Source organism: Ambystoma mexicanum, chromosome 2p (genome assembly GCF_040938575.1).
Source record: "Ambystoma mexicanum isolate Mex_15411 chromosome 2p, UKY_AmexF1_1, whole genome shotgun sequence".
In the NCBI taxonomy this organism is placed as follows: Eukaryota; Metazoa; Chordata; class Amphibia; order Caudata; family Ambystomatidae; genus Ambystoma; species Ambystoma mexicanum.
In genome coordinates this window covers 901,147,113-901,167,502 of record NC_090923.1, presented here as the reverse complement: position 1 = coordinate 901,167,502, position 20,390 = coordinate 901,147,113, and positions in this window count along the sequence as shown.

Here is a 20,390-nt window from a genome sequence, read left to right as displayed (position 1 = left end):
GGTCGGCGGTAACCCTTGCCCAGGACCTCGTAACACTGTTCAAGTCATGGCGGCCCGGGATGTCAGGCGGCGGGAACTGTAAGTCCCCATTCCCTTGGAGTCCCGTGGAGTCCTGTAGGACTTTACGAGAATGGGGACATGGAAGCACCATTGCAAACGGACCTCCGAAACTTATTCCGGTTTGTAGCGTGAGCGTCCACCAGCTCCACGAGCTCCTGCAAAGAAAGAAAAACAGTAACCAGCGCTTGCAAAGCCCCTCCACGCTGCGCACCGCCACGCTGCGCATATCTACCTAAGGTAGCTTCTGGTGTTTTTCCGCACTTTGGCAGCATCTGAAAAGACAGAAAAGAACATTATTATAAACTGTGCAAACCCAAATCCTTACGCTGCGCTTATTGTGAGTCTGTTCGGGTACCTCTGCTAGTGAAGTAACTGGCATTTGAACATGCAGCACACACTGTGAAGTCGGAACAGCGTGGCACTTTGAACTTTGGCTTAATAAACATTGGTCATCATAACTCCAACAAGAGGGTGACGAATCCCTCCCAGAAGAACAGCGCCCCTGCAGAGAGCAGGATGGAGAGTGCATCCATCTCAAAGCAAAGGTGAGCCACAGGGAAGAACCTCATCACGTCTGAAGGGGGAGAGGGAGGGAGTTCAGGGGTCTAGTTAACCCAGATCTTAGTGTATATCTCTTTACTTGACAGACACACTTTCCAGACCGAATCGGGGGGAGTGAGTACTCGGGACCTAGAGGTTGATACTATTGCTCCTGCAGAGACACAGTTGAGTGTGACAGAACACAAAGCCGTTCATACAACTCTGCCTGAGTGATGGAGACTTCTGAGGTAGATCAGCTCTCACAATTGTTAGGCGAATTGTGGGCCGAGGTGCATGCAGATCGCTCCGAGACTAATGCCTTAAGGCGAGAACTGGTGGTCAATAGAGATAAGACTGACGAGTTGGCTAGGCAGCTCTTACAAACGCACCAAGGACAGCCCTCTGTGGCACCAACAGTTGCACCGGTTCAAGTGGTTTTTCCAGGCAACATTCCCCTAGCTCCTCCTGAGCGTTTCACAGGAGACCCTAAGAAATTTGGAGCATTCATGAACCAATGTCGCCTGCACTTCATATGTAAACCAGACTCTTTTCCAACCGACCAGGCGAGAGTGGCCTTCGTCCTTTCCTATCTAGGAGGACATGCTGCAGATTGGTCCATTCCGTTAGTGCTTAGAGACGACCCCTTGCTGAGAAATTACCCTGACTTTCAACGTGAACTAGAAAAACTATTTGCTTATCGAACTTGAGGTCAAGCCTTAGACGAGGAACTGCTCTTTCTGCGGCAGGGCAGTCAGGATCTCATCGCATATGTAGCAACATTCAATCGTTTAATTGCTGAGTCAGGCTGGCCTGAGGAAAAACGTATTACATTATTTTACCGAGGATTGTGGGGTGAGTTAAAGGACGTCTTGACACAAGTAGTTAATCCCCCCGAAGATTGTAGTGAATACATCGATCTAGCCATGCAACTAGACCATCGTTTGCAAAACTGCAAGGCTGACCGATTCCAATTAGAACACAGACCAGTATACATCCGACCCAAGGATGCTCCGAGTCGACAGACCACAGAAATGCACTCTGAACCCATGCAATTGGGCATTCTTCGGGGTCCACTCACTAAAGCAGAAAAGAACGAAGACACCAGGAACAGCTTTGTCTATACTGTGGCCAATCTGGTCACTTCCTTCGAAAATGTATGGCAAAACCTCCACGGAAAGCTGTGGGAGTTCTGGACAACACTAAGGAAGGCAAGAAAGTGGAAAACTCCAACGTCCAGCAGACGTAGAAATCGGTCTGTCGAGCCTAGAACAAAACACTCAGATCTCAGACATTTTACCATTCCTGTGGTTTTGGTTGATCCTGCTCAACCCACCCGAATGCACACCTTCAAGGCATTTATAGATAGTGGGGCAATTGGGAACTACTTGGACATAAACACTGCAAAAGCTATGGGCCTGTCATTCCACCTTAAGAACTCCATAGAAAGCGTGACAGCTGTGGATGGGACACAACGTCTTTCGAGTCCAGTAAGACATTGCACCACGACTCTCACCTTGCTCTGTCAGGACGGTCATAGAGAATGCATCAAGTTTGACCTCATAGCAGCACCCCAATTCCAAATGATACTCGGAATACCGTGGCTGGAGACGCACAACCCAAGCATCGATTGGCCGGCAAGAACCACAACCTTCCCCATGGGATGTATAACGAAAGAGCATTGGGTAGCCCATTACCAGCCTCACAAAAAGAATATCTGGATTAGGGCTGGTGGGGGCCTAACCAGTGGAATACCAAGAATTCCAAGACGTGTTCGCGAAGGAGCAGGCTAACGTGTTACCACCACATCGGGCTTATGATTGCCAAATCGACCTACTACCGGGGGCGCAAGTACCCTGCAGTCGAATTTACGCATTGACGGAAGAAGAAAACACTCATTTACGGATTTATCTAGATCAGTACCTGGCCAGCGGTTTTATTAGAGCGTCTAAGTCACCTGCAGCCTCCCCACTTTTCTTTGTACCTAAGAAAGAGGGAGACTTGAGAACATGTATCGATTATCGGGCCTTAAACCAAGTTACAATAAAGAATAAATATCCATTGCCTCTGATACCAGTGCTCTTCGACCAAGTAAGACAAGCAAAGATTTTCACAAAACTAGACCGACGTGGCGCTTATCACTTAGTGCGCATGAAAAAAGGGGACGAATGGAAGACTGCATTTCGTACTCGCTACGGCTTGTACGAATACCAGGTCATGCCGTTTGGGCTTTGCAATGCTGAGGCCACCTCGCCTTCCTGTAGGATCTCCAGGGCCTCAGCCCTTTTGTCATCTGGGAGGAAGTCCAACAGGGGAGCGATAAACCACGGCTCCCTGTCGTAGCGTGCCACAATCGTGAGGGCGTTGGCCTCTATAATCGTCGTCCCGGCAGACACGATGACCCGCTGTCCGCGTCCAGTTTCTTCCCCTCGCTGTCTGGCGGGGAAGTCGAAGTTGAAGCCGTCCCCCCTGTCGCTTTGTTCTTGGCCACCGCGGAGACAACCGAATCCGGGGACGGCTGAGCCCTAAGGCACATTGGGGTGGAGTCTGGGGCCCAGTACTTCTGTTCGTACCGGCCTCTCTTAGCAGGAGCCATGAACGGGTTCTTCAGGAGCGTCAGCCCCTCGTCCGAGATGTCGTCCAGTAATGGAACTGAGAGGACCGTCTTCCTCTTGGCCTCACGCCATTGGTAGAGGAACCCTTCCTTCTTCTGCTCTTCGGGGGTGGTGAAGGAAGGTCCATTCCATCGTCACCACCGTCGTCATCCGTCCCCGTTGTCACCGTCTCCGTTCCCGTCTCATCCCTCGGACCATGGGAAGGAGATGAAGGCTGTGAAGGCTGTGAGGGCTGGAAGGGAGGGGGGGCGAATTCTCCTCCGCTTGCTCGGTGGACTTTCCGACGGTCCAGGCGCTGCTGGATCATCCATCAGGGGTAAGGGTAACAGTGTCCCTATCTCGGTACCCAAGGCCTGAATCGCCATCAAGATCGCACCTGAGTTGTCTTGTGGCATAGGCACCGGCTGCAACGGGAGCGACGGTTGGGGAGCAGGCTCCGTCCCCTCCACGGCTCTCGGTTCCTCGTCAGCACCGCCGTCGCTTTCTTCGTCCGCCTCGTCGGGATCCATCCCGTATGACCGGGCCTCCTCGAACTTCTTGTTCAGGTCCTTTGTGACGCCTACCAGTTCCTCTTCAGAGGCTGAATCTGTGTCCGTAATGGCCACCGGGACCCCCCCTCTTTTTCCGCCTGGGGTTTCACGGGGGTCTTATCGATGGGCTGAAAAGAGGATTCCCTCCACGGTGGCAGGGAAACTCTAGGCCCCGAGGTTGCCTCCACTGGGGTAACCTCCGCAGGCTTCGCCAGGGCCTCCACGACTCCCTTGATTGAGGTCTTAACTGGGTGAATCAGAGCCTTCACGACCGTGTGCGCGCCTGATGCCTTCACCTTGGGGGGAGGGTCACTGCCTCACTCCCCCTCGGTTGTCTTCGTCGGGATCGACCTGGACTTCTCCCGAAGCTTACCCGGGTTCTCCGACTTTCTCTTCCCCGAGCCAGAACGTTGGCTCATGGTTGATGGCGTCGGTGATAATGCGCCCTGCCTGGCAGACGAGGAGCCCGACCGATCGGTGCTCCCGGTGCCTGCGGACTCACAGTGTTTTGCCTTCTGTTGGGCCCCCGTCGCCGGGGCGCCCTCAAAGGTCTTAGAAGACTGCTCGGACTTCTTCTTCTTCTCACCTGCTGCTGGGCTCTTCCCTTCCAGCCAGTTGGTGAGGCGGATACGACGATCCTTCATAGTCCGTTCGGACATGTTCTTGCAAAATGCACAGTCCTTTTCCACGTGCGTCTTGTCTTCGTGAAGGCAGTAGAGGCATCGAGAATGCTCATCCTCCTTGAAAACATTCTGCAATCCGCATCCAGGGCAGCTCCTGAACAGCTTGGATCCAGGCGTCGTTTTTCCTTTGTCCTGGGCCATGTCCACGCCGGGTAGGCTTCAAAGATCTTCCGGAATCCTCCAAGAATTGAAACTCGATGAAAACTTTGCCCTTGAGGGGCGTAGAAAATTCCGAAACGGGTCCCCGTTGATCAGAAGTAGAAACGGTGGAGCTTCAGGCTCGATTGACCGAATAAATGAGGTTAAACGCTTTGAAAAATTGCAAAACGCAGTAAAAGCTCGAGAGCTATAACATGAGGACTCCCAACGCTTGAACATGCGGTAAAAATCTTAAAATGGCTGCCAGAGGAGGGGCTTAGGTAGAGGGCAGTCATTGGCTGGGGGCAGTATGACCCAGAGACCAGTGATTGGTTATTAGGAGAAAGACAGTTCAGAAAGGAAACTGAAACTGATTTTTTCTTTACCAGGGATTCCCAGCCTGACGACAGGGAATATTCATGAGCATGTGAATCCATGCCAGATCCCATGCTGGAGAAACATGGGTTTCCCATTGTAATCATCTCCGACAGAGGCAGCCAATTTGTGTCGCGTTTCTGGAAGAAATGTTGTGCCTTAGCAGGAGTGGAGATCCGTCTATCCACCAGTCACCATCCCCAAGCAGACGGACAAACCGAACGTTCGAATCAGACCATGGAACAGTATTTGTGCTGTCTGTTACATCAAACAAACCAGAACTGGACAGAGGTTTTATGGATGGCCGAGTATGCCTACAACAATTCGATGCACTCTTCAACTCAGGCAACACCCTTTTTCACTGTATATGGCCGGAATCCCAGAACATCTGTTTATGACCCACCAGAAAACATTGAAATGCCAACAGTCAAGAACCTACACGCCTGCATTTCCAAAGTAGCAAAGGATGCCAATAGGAATTTAAATAGCTAAAGAAGCACAAAAGAAACACGCTGACAGTCACCAACAAAAAAGCCCCTGACTATCAAGTGGGAGACTCTATTTGGTTGGCGTCCAAACACATAGCTTTAAAGGGTCCCAAGAAATTCCAGCCTAGGTACATTGGCCCTTATACTATTGAGGCAGTAATTAATCCATCAGCCATGAAACTAGCGTTGCCACAACACATGCGCATACATCCGGTGTTTCATGTCTCGTTATTAAAACCGGTGCACCCAGGAACCCGAATTTCTACACCTCCCACACCTATACAGGTCGGTGAGGAAGAACCAGAATATGAAGTTAAAAGCATATTGGACTCTAAAATTATATGGAAGACCCTGTATTACTTAATTGACTGGAAGGGGTATGGACCGCAGGAAAGGTCATGGGAACCTAGCATCCATGTACATGCACCCCGATTGGTGTGAAAGTTCCATCGGGACAATCCCAACAAGCCAAAACCCGTAACCACACTATTGGGAGGGGTCTTGAGGGTGAAGACTGTCATGAATACCGGGTATGTAGCCGGGGCAAGGTGGGTAAGAGCTTGGCAGGCCTGGCATGTAGTACACACACACACAAACACTGCTAGTTGGTAAGATTCCTCTGGTCAGCTTTTGCATGGTTTGCATCCTGTTTATTTCAGTCACTTCCTGATTATGGCTCAACCACTTCCTGTTGCCAGACAGGAAGTGTATGGGAACTCATTGTGCACTCTGTTTGGGCATGGCTGGCTATATAAGCCACACCCAGGTTTCTCCAGTGCTTTGTGTTGCTTTCTGTATGCTGTATAGCAACACACTCTCTGCGCTCCTGTTCAGCCCACGTGCTTTCAGCTCCTAAATTAATCCAGCTCCGGATCCTTCGTCGCGGCGCTTCCTTGGAAGGTCCAGCAGCTCCGGTCAAACCCCAGTGCAAGAAAAAGGCAAGTTAGTCAAAGCCAGCGAAATCTAACAACACCGCGCATACTCACCGAGCAGCTCTCTTCGTTCCGACTCGAGGGGTAAACCTTCTCCGGCTCCTTTAAAAGAAAAAAAAGACATTACTTTCAACAACGCCGCGCATACTCACCAGACCTCCAAAACTTATTCCGGCTCGTAGCGTGAGCCTCCACCAGCTCCTCCAAAGAAAGAGAAACAGTAAACAGCACTTTTAAAGCCCCTCCACGCTGCACTCCTCCATGCTGCGCATATCTACCTAAGGTACCTTCTGGTGTTTTTCCGCACTTTGGCAGCATCTGAAAGACAGAAAAGAACAGTATTATAAACTGTGCACACCCAAATCCTTACGCTGCGCTTATTGTGAGGCGCACTTACCCGAGTCTGTTCGGGTACCTCTGCTAGTGAAGTAACTGGCATTTGAACTATGCAGCACACGCTGTGAAGTTGGAACAGCGTGGCACTTTGAACTTTGGCTTAATAGACATTGGCCATCATAACTCCAACAAGAGGGTGACAAACCCTTCCCAGAAGAACAGCGCCCCTGCAGAGAGCAGGATGGACAGTGCATCCATCTAAAAGCAAAGGTGAGCCACAGGGAAGAACCTCATCACGTCCCAAGGGGAAGAGGGAGGGAGTTCAGGGGTCTAATTAACCAAGATCTTAGTGCATATCTCTTTACTTGATAGACACACTTTCCAGACCGAATCAGGGGGAGTGAGTAATCAGGACCTGGAGCTTGATACCATCGCTCCTGCAGAGACACAGGTGAGTGTGACAACCAGTGGTGTAAGCACCATGTGTTTAACAGCGTCAGGTACTGGATTCCATCTAAATGATGCATTTGCAAAGAGGTCCAACAACGGGACAAAGATTTTGGAATTGGCCAAGATCAGTTTCGAAGGGACAATATCGCCCATACATGACATCGGGTACATATTTCTCAAGAATGTTTTCATCTCTGTTTCTGTTACAGGGTGGAAATTTAAGGGTGGCCTTCCGTGTGTAGCGGCATATGAGATTTCAGCCAAATCTTGGTATTAGCTTTAGAGCTTATTTTGCTACGTGCTGCATCAATTTTGGAGTAGGCTTCTCGAGATACCTGTATATCTCAAAAGGTTTCTGGAGTTATTATCAGCACCTGCAATTTCATTATCAAAGAAGTTTCTTTTAGCTTCACAGATTTTTCTTTTTAGATATGTTGTATCTGTTTCCAGACTAGTTTGTTCTCTTCTGAGAATAAACTTAAACATGGCACCCTCCCTGAAACCGGCAATGCATGCATGATCACTAGCTTCAGAGAGGCAAGGCCTTCAAGCAGAAGGTGTGATCCAGTTGTCCCCAACAGATCAGGGCGAAGGAGCCCTGCAGTCGGTTCCTTCTGTTCTTCTTGGAGAGGTAGAAATGTGTTGTCGGATTCAGTGGAGCATTGAAGGATGGTTTGCCAATAGCACATCATTTCTTTTATCAGGTCATTTCTTTGATATTCCATGCATCTGCTAGAAAAGAGTCTCAAAAAGGTGGCATGTACTTTTCCGCATCAGATGAGGAAAAATGAATCGCATGTTTTTGAGAGTCTTGTCTATTTGAAGATTACCTAGAATTATTGACAGTGGCCATCCCGCAACATTAAGGCTTCAAAGTATTTGCATCAGTCACTAAAAAATTATGTGATGACTGATTGGGAATTCATTTAAATATTAATTTTGCTAAAAGCAAATGAATATGTCATTTGTGTGCTATTCCATACATCTTAGGAAATAGTTTTAGTGACTGAATCAATTGTAGACATGAAATTGGTACATGGTGTGCATCCGTCTTTGTGACTGCATTGAGAGTCCTGTAGTCCACACAAATCTTTAATTCCTTAGCTCCTAATTTAGGTACCAGCACAACAGGTCTGAACCAAGGAATTTTAAAAGGCTATATCACACCTAAATCGAACATCTTGGTGACCTCAGTTCTTGGGGTGGCCCTTGAATGTTCTCAGACATTCTGACAGGCACACTATCCCCAGTGTCTACAGCATTATGCCAGGAAAAAATAGCTCAGTGGGTCGAGCACTCGCTGCTGCGATCTTAGCGTGATCTGCAGGTCGCAGGTTCGAATCCTGGCGATGCCCACTCAGCTTTTCATCCTTCCGAGGTCGATAAATGAGTACCAATTTTGGTTGGGTGATATTGTATGTAAAATATGTGCTCTGTAAAGCGCTTTGGATTAAGGCGCTATATAAATAACACATCATTATGCCACAAGGATGTTAGACCTGGTTCAAGTGAGAACAGAGAGGAGAATATTTGGAGCCTTCTGGTCAAAGCAGAGTTTCATCAGAGCCTGATTTGCCTTCAGGTTCTTCCTTGTCTCAACCATCATCCTGACAATTCTTCTCTTCAGGCCCAGGACACAGCCTAATACAATCAAGGCTTAACATGGTGATACTGTTTCCTATTCTTCTTTGAGTAAGGCTAAAGGACCTCTCAGATGCTAGCAAAAGAGCAAGTCAAAGTGGCTAAATTGAACTCCCTCTAGTGGTACATCTCTGTAGGCAAAGAGAAGGCATGGAAAAAGGAACTCCGACTTACTCTTTATGAGCTCCCCCAGAACCTGAACCAATGTTGAGCCATTGAACTAAACCATTGGTCTGAGAATGGTATGCAGTGAAATGTGTAAGACACTCCACATTCCTGTTGCATAGCTTGCATGTAATATGACATGAAGTTGGATCCCTGTCAGAGAGAACCTCTTTGGAGAAATGTACTTAAGTAATAAAAAAAAACAGGAGAGGCCTGGCCACCACTCTGGCAGTGACAGTTCTCATAGGCACCACCTCAGACTACCTGGTGGCATAGGCCACCACAACTAGAATACATCTGCTGCTTGAGGATGTGCGGGTCGTCTATGGTACCAGCTATGTCAATATCCTCCTCTAAAAAGGTACCCCAACCAATGGAAGTGGGCAAAGAGCCTTGGCACTTGCCACCAACCTTGCCTGAAGTTTGCCAAGTATGACAATGTTTACAGTAGCCCTTTGTCTTGACCCCCATCTTGAGCCAATAGAAGTGACGAGTCAACCTGTTCTTGGTTTTCTCACCCAACGATTCCTAGCCAGAGCATCTCATGGGATAACTGGAGTAGGAAGGACCTATTGCTCTTGGGAATGACCATCCACTTGTGTGCACCAATCTCAGGCTCGACAGGGACACTGTAAAGGGTTCCATCTTTCCAGAACATTTTGTGTTTCCCACGGCCTATCCCTTTAGACTGCAAAGCAGCCTGTTGTTTATGCCTTCTGGAGTAGGACACTCTTGCTAACCCTAGCAGATGTTTTGCCTGGAGAGACTCCCTTCTGGTAGAAGATGGTCTAGCTCAGGGTGGTTTCATAGTTCAAGTGGTCCTGCCACTACAGTGTTGTCAGAGTTTTCCCCTATGGGGAATAAACCCTGCTGTATGTGCTGACTCAGACACCTGCTCCACTACAGGACATGAAGTTCCCTTTTTTCTCCCGGTGGCTTTAGGATTCCCCTCAGTCTTTCCAGGCACCTGATCCTTTGTTGTGGGGTCAGCCCTGACAGCTTACTGCTGTTGAGCTTGTGATCTAGTATCACAGTATGCCAAGCTCTTCAAGTTCATTCATAAACAGCAGAGTTATAGGGACTTCTGCGAAACATTCCCCAGAATAGGGGCAGTTGTTACACCTACCTCTTCATTTGCTTGGTCAATAGCCAGTGTTCAAGGAGAACCACAAACAAGTCTGGTCACCTGAGGCTCTGAGGCTCTATGGGTAGGCAATTCCTAGACTCGACCAGAATCCTGTCCACTACAGTCCTGCTATCCCAGAGTCTGTAAGACGAGTAGTTTCCTGGCTATTAATAGAATCCCTTTTAATTCACTTTCTCATATTTCTTGGTATTTCTGCTGCAGTGGCAGAGAAGTGTATACAGGCACAGAGAGACTAAGGTGATTTCTGATTGGGTCACATTGGACCCTGGTTCATGCAGGAAAGTGAGACTTGTGGCCTGGTTCCTTTTCGTGTCCCTTTACACCTAGAGCCCCTTTTCCTGTGGTTTGAAGACTGACCGTCTTAACAGTGAAGCGGAAATCAAGCGAAGGGCTCCTTGACCTCCTGCTTGTGGTGAGGCACCCCACTCGCTTTATTACAACATAATGAGACCTGCCCCCTTCTGTTTTGTGGATCTCTAAGAAAGTATGTTTTTCAGAGTTAGACTTGTGTCCCCCAACCTTTTTAGGAGCCCACCTCTTGGACACTCTGTGTGAGACCTAGTGGTAAGTTGCAGTAGCAAGCATCATTGGGCAACATTCCTTGGAGTCAGCCAGGTGCTGACGAAGCTCTGGGGAACAAGCATTCAGAATGTGCTCATGCTCATGCTAATAGCACATGCCTGGAGCCTTCAAATATGTCCACCTTATATCCTCTTATTCAATCATCATTATCCTGAAGGGAAGCAGTCACCTGTGCTCAATAAATTTAAGATATTGAGAGGGAGGCATCCAAAATGTCACAATGAATTTGTTCTTCATACATTCATAATTGTCTTGCTCGGTTTCATACAGTTACATTAGTGCTTGCTTCTAAAGACTCTTGAGGCAGTTAACCCATGAGGCACAGAGCCTGCTCAGAATCAAACAAGTCTGCCATTCTGCAAGCTCTCTGAAAGGACTTCACCCACAATACTTCATGCTTATCCTTGTATCCACTTGCCAAATCCTTATGAATGTGTGGAGAAGGGTTTGGTCCCTTACCTGTCTTGATGAGGAGGGTACTCTTAACCTTGGCTGCTTCAAGCTTTAACTCTTTGATGTGCAGCTGTCACATGAACATGCTTTATCCAGCAAGGCTATCCACTAATTTGCATATACTTCACACTATGTGGTCAGGCCTTGGGCAGCAGAGCCATCACTCGAAATTCAGGTTCAAGCTACAGATGACAGAGCTATCCCAAAAGTACCTTACTTGCTCAAGATTTAGACAGCAGAGCTATTCCCTTAAAAGAAGAGGCTATGTGCCTCATCACGGCCTTGGCAGTATCCCAACAATAAAACTGCTGAGATACCGCCAATCAAAGAGCGTTAGCGCTACTTGGTCCAGCGTAATTTGTGCCAAATCACGAGTAGTAGTAAGGCTGTAAATCCCCATTTCTTTAAGAGTCCATAGGACCCTATGGAGATTTTTGGCACTTTTACCACCGGTGGTAATAGCATCAAAAATGGCTAACAATGGGCTTAAAGCTGGAGATTTACCTCCAGCAAAAAGCTGGAGGTCAAACTCCACACTTTCCGCCCAACTCATGATTGGGCAAACCCTTAAATGCTGCGATAATAGCGTTATCGCTATATTTAAGGGCTACCGCCCAACTCATGCTGAGGCCCAATGTGCTACAAGACCATAGAAGAAAGACCAGACAAGCAAAAGGATCCCGCATGATCCACATTTGTCTTTTCATGGATTTTGAAACAAGTTTAGAAACTATGAAAGTGCAATCTTCTGATATCGGTAGAGGAGCAGTTGGACACATTATCCCTAACTCCTGCGCCCTCACCACTATCATACTAGAAGAGTATGAGAAGGGCTCTGTATGGGACTCCATGTGTTGTTCCTATTCCGCATCGAGTGTAAGAGAGATGATATGCACTCAGACCGCTGTAGCAAATGTACCCTTGCACTGAACGTGTGGAAGGATGCTGTATGGAAAGATGTCAGCACGCACCATTGGACATCATGGAGCGCTGAGTGAAACCTGACATGGATAGAGTGATGTCATAAAGAAGATATATGAAGCAATACTGAAACAATATGAAAATACTGAAGAGTGACGATGTGACTGAAGTGACAAGAGAAACATTTATAAAACGATAAAGTAATCATGAACACAAAAGAAGAATAAAGTAATTTGCTGACCAATAAATGTAACTATGCAGGAACGCAAGGTAGAAAAGATACATAGAAGCTTGCGATAGAGGAACATATAACATGGCTAGGACGGCCATTATTGGAAAATGGATGCTGGCTTGTGCACAGATTCAACTCAACTACCTCAGAAACAAGCCAGGGTTGAAGAGTCAGGAGACGCTGGAAGAACAGCTTTGTGTGCAAAATAAAGAGGAGTCAATGTTGGCTTGGGATATAGGATGCTGTTTTTAAGGAATAGCTGCAAAGCACAACGGGAGGCAGATGGATGAGTCATGGATGTAAGACATATTTCTGTAAGATTAAAGAAGAACAAAACATTTGCAAGAGCCAAGTATTGGGCAATTAAATGTGTATAAAGTCTATGCAAGGTAGGGAGAGCAAGTCTCCAGAGGCCAAGAGGAGCAATGACACCCAGTATAATCAAATGAAATAGCAGTAAATAAGTGGCTGAAATGGACAAATTCATGGTCTCTTTGAATGTGACTCGACGATTGAGGTGTATCTTACAGATAAGAAACTGCCAAAGAAGTACTAACCCGCATACATTCGATAAGTAGGCATGGTCCCCCTACCAATCCCTCCTGCTAATAGGTTTTATGGTTTGCCACGTAGGATGATGTCATAGATAATGCATATCGGGGTATAAGACACCTGTGTAATCAAGTTTGTTAGTGAGTTTTAGTGTGCAAGCATCAGTCCAATGTCTGCCAGATGTCCCTGCTTTATCAAATTGAGAATAAAGTAGTGCTTTGCCATATTCTTTGAGTCTGTCCGGTTATTTGGTGTGAGATCTTTATTGGTAATTCCATCTAGCACAACGAGACGTTACAGGTGCTAGAGCCCATGTTTGTAGCGCTGCGGATGGTTCAGATGTAATCAATCTAGGCCCAGATTCTTTGACTTTTGTCTGCTCCCGCCATTAGCCAGAAGGCTGCAGAGCTTTTGTGGAGAACGGCATGCAACAAATCGGTTGGCAGGTCTCCCTTTGATGAAATTCTGGTCCCCGCAGGTGCCCCGTAGATGCCCCGCAGATGGAAGACGAACTGGTCAGTTGAGGGAGAGTCGAAGCCGAGGGACTGGAGCTGAGCCATGTATGTAAGTAGAACATCGAAAGTGACAAAAATAAGGGGGAGGGACTGTGTTGTAAAAAATATATATATGTAAAAAGGTAACAGGATTTTTGGGGATTATAAAGAAGAGAAGTAGATACCTCGATTCCCGGTTCCAATGGTACGGAAGGGTAGGCACTAAAAAGACTCCAAATGGGGGTGTTAAGGATATCTGTGGCAACGACCACAAGAAGAGCATGTATCAAGCTCCAAAATGGGCCAAAAATGAGATGAGATACATTTACTAAAGATAGTAAAGGAAGGCATATGCAGGGGAAAATGTATTAAAGTGCACATGTGTGGGGTTATAAATATGTCAGTGTAAAGCTTTTGGTGTGTTTAAACTAGTAGATATAAAACGATAGTAAAAAAATAACCTTTTTTTATTTTTTGATCAAGAGATTGACATCAATCAGAAGGATAAAAATCAAAGGCAACTAATAAATAAATAAAGAAGAGATTCTAAAATATCAATGATAAAATAACAAGATATTAAAATTGATAGAAAGTGTAAACGAAGGAACAAAAAGAACATTGTTGTCTAGAATTTTAAAAAGTGAATAAAATATTCTGATTTTTGGATAAAGGGCAATTAATGGTGCCTGCTTAAATTAATCAGTGTGGTATATTTGATAACATAAAGAGAAGAATACAAAATTGGATAAGTACAGACAGTCGAAATCGACTTGTCATCATGGGAGACACACCTTTTCTACACTTATGCAGGACATTACCAAAGTACAGAGATATGATGAGGAAATATCATTCAGCATGGATCTGAGGCACAATTAATAAGACCCTCATGAGTTGGCCTCAGGAGGGTTAGTTGTCAAAAACAGTATTGCAGCACATGACAACAAATTTGCATGCACTTATAGAAATAAAGGACAAAGGTAAGGGATTACAAATAATAGAGAACAAATTGATGGGAGAAAAGATATTACTCAAGCTGGATGATATGGGCATTGATGGGGCTCTAGAAAGAGAAGAGTGGGAAAAGAAATAAAAGGAAGAAGAGAGAGCATATATAGAAGAGAAAGAAAGAGAATGCAGGCCATGGGAAGAACAAAGAAGGTACGAGGCAAGGAAGGAAAAGGAGGGATTAGAAGAGTAGAGATGAGTGGATGTAGAAGCGCAAAGAATGAAAAAATGTGGGTTTCAAAGAAGGCGAGAGGAAGATGAATTAAAGGAGATGAGGAGAAGGGAAGAAGAAATTAACAGAAGTAGGGGACTAAAAGATGATGAGATTATCTATGCCATAGAAGCATAGTGCCGATCGAGGCACAAGAACAACTTGAGGAAGAGAGAGGGTCACAACAGCCCTAGTAATGTAGAGTAGTCTGTCTGTCCCCACATACCCCCACATTTGTTAATTCTTCCTTCCTCTCCCTGCCCCCTTGTTTTATTGACTGCTCTATGAGAATGGCAAGAGTCATATCGAGCCTAGTAATGTAGAGTAGTCTGTCTGTCCCCATCCCCCCACATGTTTGTTCGCTCTTCCTTCCTCTCCTTCCCCCCCTTGTGTTTTGTTGACTGCTCTATGAGAATCGCCAGTCATATTGAGCCTAGTAATGTAGAGTAGTCTGTCTGTCCCCACCCCCCCACATGTTTGTTTGTTCTTTGTACCCCTCCCTGCTCCGCCCCCCCCTGTTCTTGTTGGAATGCTCTATGAAAATTGCAAGAGTCATATCGAGCCTAGTAATGCAGAGAAGTCTTGTCTGTCATTATCCCTAACCCCCCCCACCTGCTAACACCCTACTCCCCCACTCTGTATATCGTACTTAGACTGTAGAATCGCTGTTGACATATTTTGCTTTAGCTCCCGTTTTGTGTTTGATTTGTACTTGCACTGCCGTCAAGGTTGGTGGTAGCATTTCATGCTTCACGTTTCCCATTCCATGCTGAGGTAAGCGTGGCAATGTGGAACGTGGTATATGGAAGGCTAAGAGACAGATGCAGAGGAGAAAGTGAGTTGAATAGATGGTGCTTATGAGTCGCTGGGCATTGCACGAACTCCAATAAATAATTCAACAATTCAAGCTTCATTGTGGATCCTTCCAGTGGCGATGAGGAGCCCACGGAATACCCGTTCATTAAAGAATCTACAAATTCTCAAACAACTGCAACTGTAGTGAACCACTGCTGCACTACGTGGCTTTATCGGGAGAACCTGCGACCCGGCACCGGACAAAGCCACAAGAGGGCCGGATAAGCGCTGGCTATAGAACCGGAGGTTAGGCTTAGATTGAAGTAAGTAAGCCACCCACTCCGTTCTCCTTTCCGGACGAAGTGATCCCGCTCTTAAACCTTCTCCAATAGTAAGGGATTGTGCGCTTCACGGAGAGCATGCATCTTTATTTGCGAAATAAGGACAAGCGCAAGCTCTGCACTCCTTCTGCTGTAAGCACGGCACGCCTGTGAGCAGTCCTGATGTCAGCACACGCGTTTGAGTAAGGGACCCTACGATATTGCCCTACGTGCTGCCATCTTAGTTGCTATTAGAAACCAGCCATAACACTACGTTACGCTGGTAAACCCCAGCAATAAAAAGAACAAAAACCAAACCCAGCCCAAGAATGAGCAGTGCAATTGCTCATTTCTAACTGCTGTAGCACTGCACTACCCCACCAAGGGCACTCTTTGTTATTAAAGGAAATTGAAACATCATAAGATATATGTTTGTGAATCTTAGTAGCAAGGCGTTTTTAAGTGCCGCAATACTACACCGCTTCAACCAGTTATCAAAGTAAATCAGAGCAGCAGAAGACTTACACTTGTGAACATTGGGGTTGTGCTTCTTTCACTACTGGCAGAATCTTCCGCTTTCAGAAATTAGTTGCTGGAAAGGATCAATAAGAAGTCTTCTTCCACAAACTATCATTATGGAGCAACCAATTGCTAATCACTCCACACATAGTCAGAAGCACAATACTGCATAAGACATTCTTCATAAAGGAAAAAAATGGGTACACATCTGCTGCCTCAAACTGCAACCATGCTAGGAATACCTCTAGCAAACTATTTCTTAGACACAAGAGGTTAACCCAATGTACTCTGTAAACATTGGAAAAAACATTTTGATCATTACGTGTTTGCCGCCCATGGTTTGAACAGTGAGTGAAAAAAAACCTTTCTCATACACGGTCTAGGCAATTATGGACAGGAACAATTTGAAAGTCTTCCTCCTCTTTCTGACGAAGAACCAAGTGATCTCACAGAATACGAAAAATGCATTAGAATGCTAGACAAATACTATGAAAAATCTGTCAGCATCATACTCAAGAGATACCACTTTGGAAAAAGGAAACAAGAGGTTGGAGACACAGTCGAGCAATTATTACAGCTCTAAGAGGTTTAGCTACCTCGTATGAATTCACCAGCAATCTCAATGAAAGACTTTGCGATCAATTCATGTTAGAATGCAGCATTGGAAAAGTAAGAGAAGCTCTACGGCCAAAAAGCAATCCATCTTGAAGAGGTACTCAAAGTGGTCAAAGACGTTGAACACACCAACAAGTGTGTAAAGGAGTTAGAAAAAAGACCTCAAACTGAAATGAAGAACGAAAAAATTCCACAAGTGCCTGAAGTCTTAACGATACAAGAGAGAAATGTGACTATGAAGAAATTTGGTGTTAAAAGAGAAAACATGATAAAGAAAAGAGGAACAAGATTTAAAGAGGGGAAAGACGATGGTGCAACAATAAGATGTTTTCCCTGTGACAGCCTATATCGTCTAGCCAGTAGTGACAAATGTCCCGGTATTAGAGCACTGTGCAAGAGATCTAACAAAAAAGGTAATTTTACAAACTGCTGTAGGGCAAAGGCTGAGGATATTGACTGTGTTGACGAGTTGTGTGAAGAGTTGGAAGAATGCCCTTTTGTCATTGATTATGAAGTAAACAATGTGGAAGATGAGAATGCCGATGTTGAGAAACCCATGTCAACTATACAAATTGGCAGTATAAAAATTGACATGGTAATTGACTCTGGAGCCAAGTATACCTTGCTACCCAAATCTAATTTCAAAGCCAAAAGGGGGAAGGAGGTTATATTAAATGAAGTGGATGTTAAACCAGTTGCCTATGGAGAAAATACATTGGGCCTCATCACGACTTCGGCGGTAACCCTTAAATCCGGCGGTAGTGCTATTACCGCCGGATTTAAGGGTCTGCCGAATCAGGGCTTTGGCGGATTTCGCCCCAGCTCTGAGCTGTGGGGAAATCCGCCGAAAATTAGCGCTATTACCGCCGTCGGGAAATCCGCCGGCGGTATTAGCGCGAAGATTCCCCATTGAGCCTGATTGGAAATCGAGCATTCCCGAATGGGCTCAGTGGGGAATGGGGACTTACATTTCCGCCAAACTCATGATTCGGCGCTATTAGTGTCGGGGAGTTCGGCGGTAGGGCTAATACTGCCCGCGCTAATAGCGTTACCGTTACCGCCCAAGTCGTGATGAGGCCCATTGACTTAGAAGGTTGGTTCTGGTCTACCATGCGATTTAAGGACAGAACTGCGAAGGGTAAAATCTACATTTCCAGGAAGGGAACATATCCACTACTGCGTTGGTCTCATCAAAAGAGACTTAAAATTAAACTTGATCCCAGTGCTAAGTAGGCAGTCTATGCCATGGATCCTGACAAGTCATCTGAACTATTTGAACAACAGTTTTTTTATAGGAATTAGGCAACATAAAAAATGTTAGACATAAAGTTTACATGAAAAACAATGCTGTCCCAGTTGTGCAGAAAGTAAGGCCGATACCTTTAGCTATTAAAGCTACTCTGAAGGAAAAACTTGAGAAGATGGAGGCGCTGGGTGTAATAGAAACGGTGGGGTCTTCCGAGTGGGTCTCACCATTAGTCATTGTTCATAAGCCTAATGGAAAATTGAGGATGTGTAGAGATTTGAGATGTGTCAACCAATGCATAATACCAGACAGACATCCTTTGCCTAATATAACAGAGATACTAAGTACAATGAATGGTGCAAAGGTAATGAGCACGATGGATTTAAAGTCTGCTTATCATCAAATTGTATTACATCCCTTGTCTAGAAATGTAACTGCCTTTATTACCCCTGGTGGGCTGTTTCAATGTAAACGCATGCCTTTTTGTCTTGTATCAGCTGCAGCTGTTTTTCAGCGTATAATGTACCAACTGTTTCATCACATGGAAGGGGTATTGTGTTTCCAAGATGGTGTGTTAGTATAAGCCAAGATTCAAGAGGACCCAATTTTAGACTTTGGAGTGTGCTAGACAGCTTCAAGTAAGCTGGTCTAACTCTCAATAAGGACAAGTGCAAGTTCAATAAGTCTACCATACAATACTTATGCCATGAAATATCGGAACAAGGTATTAGACCTAAGAAGTATTTAGTGAAAACTATCTCATGTTTTCCCAGTCCCGATAACAAGGAAAAAGTAATTTCTTTCCTAGGAATGGCCGAATACTATGCCAAGTTTATTCCTGATTTGGCTGATAAAACATTTCACAAGTAGAAGCTGGTGAAGAAAGGTGTGAGGTGTGAAGTTTCACTGGGATGATCAATGTGAATGTGAATTTGAAGGGGTGAAGGTAGCTTTAAATAATGCTCACACTCTGTTTTAATCCCAATAGAAAAAGTATTCTTACAACAAATGTGAGCAATCATGGCTTGGGGGCAGTGTTGTCTCAAATAGATGAAGGGAAAGAGTTTCCTATAGCTTTTGCATCTAGGGTTTTAAGGAAGGCAAAACACAACTATTCCACAATAGAAAAACAGCTTCTTGCCATTAATTGGGGATTGATAAATTCATTTCTTTCCTTTGGGGTATGAGATTTGTTGTCAGTTCAGATCACAAACTGCTGAGAGACATTTTGATGATGAAGGGTTTAGACAAGGTATCGTCAAGATTAGGCAAGTAGGTTGCAAGTATTATAACTGGGAAATAGAATATGTATCTGGAGTGAGGAAAAAAACAGCTGATTGTCTACCACAGCTGACCAATGTTGTTCAAAGTGATAATGATGATGAGAGTGAAGAAGATCACATTTTAAACGTCAATTAGGACATTGTGTCAGAGAGAGAGAGAGTGGGAGGAAGCAATGGTAGCAGATGAAGTTCTCAAGAATGTCAAAGAATGTCTGGAATGTGGTGTGAAAGGGTGTGAATAAATGCAGTCAGACATGTTTTTGATGAATTATTGATTAATAAAGGCATGGATTTGAGAGGGGACAAAGGAAAAGGAAGGCAGCAGAGGACACAGTAGTAGCACATAGATTTACGCCCAATGCCACTGCTGAGGGGAAGAAAACCCAATACCAGGGTGTGTCCTCCATGGTTGGGTAGGGCATGTCAGAATGATTGACTTTCAAATGGTCAAGAAGAATATAATCAACAGACAGATGAATAATAAAAGATTAGGAAGGTGACAAAAAGATGCTCTGTTAAGGAAGGTGACTGGGTTAGGATGAAGCTCTAAACTCAGGCGTAGGAAGATGTGTTGATTGGGCTGAGCCAATAGAAGTTCTAGAAAAGTTTCACAGAGCAGTTAGAGTCTCAGATGGCACGGCGTGGAATGGTAACAGAGTATTTAAGTGTGTGAATAGTAAACACAATAGTATGCACACCACAAGACAAAGTATTAATGGAAAAATAAGTCTCAAGACTGAGGAGGAAAAGATAGGTAGGGAAGGGAGTTGTTTGGTTCGCACCAAACGTGTAAGTGGTAAACCTTTGTATCTAAGAGACTGTGGGCCTCATTACACGGATGGCGGTAAGGATTTACCGGTACCGGTAAAATACCGGTACCGGTAAATCCTTACCGCCTTACTACGAGGTCCCTTTGCGGGTTGGGGGATTTAACGCCTGCTTTTTGCAGGCGTTAAAAATCAACACGCAAAGGGACCGAGGGAGCTAATTACGGTACCGCAATTTGCGGTACCGTAATTAGCGCCTTCCCCATTCCCATTATGCCCTATGGGGCAAAAATGGGAA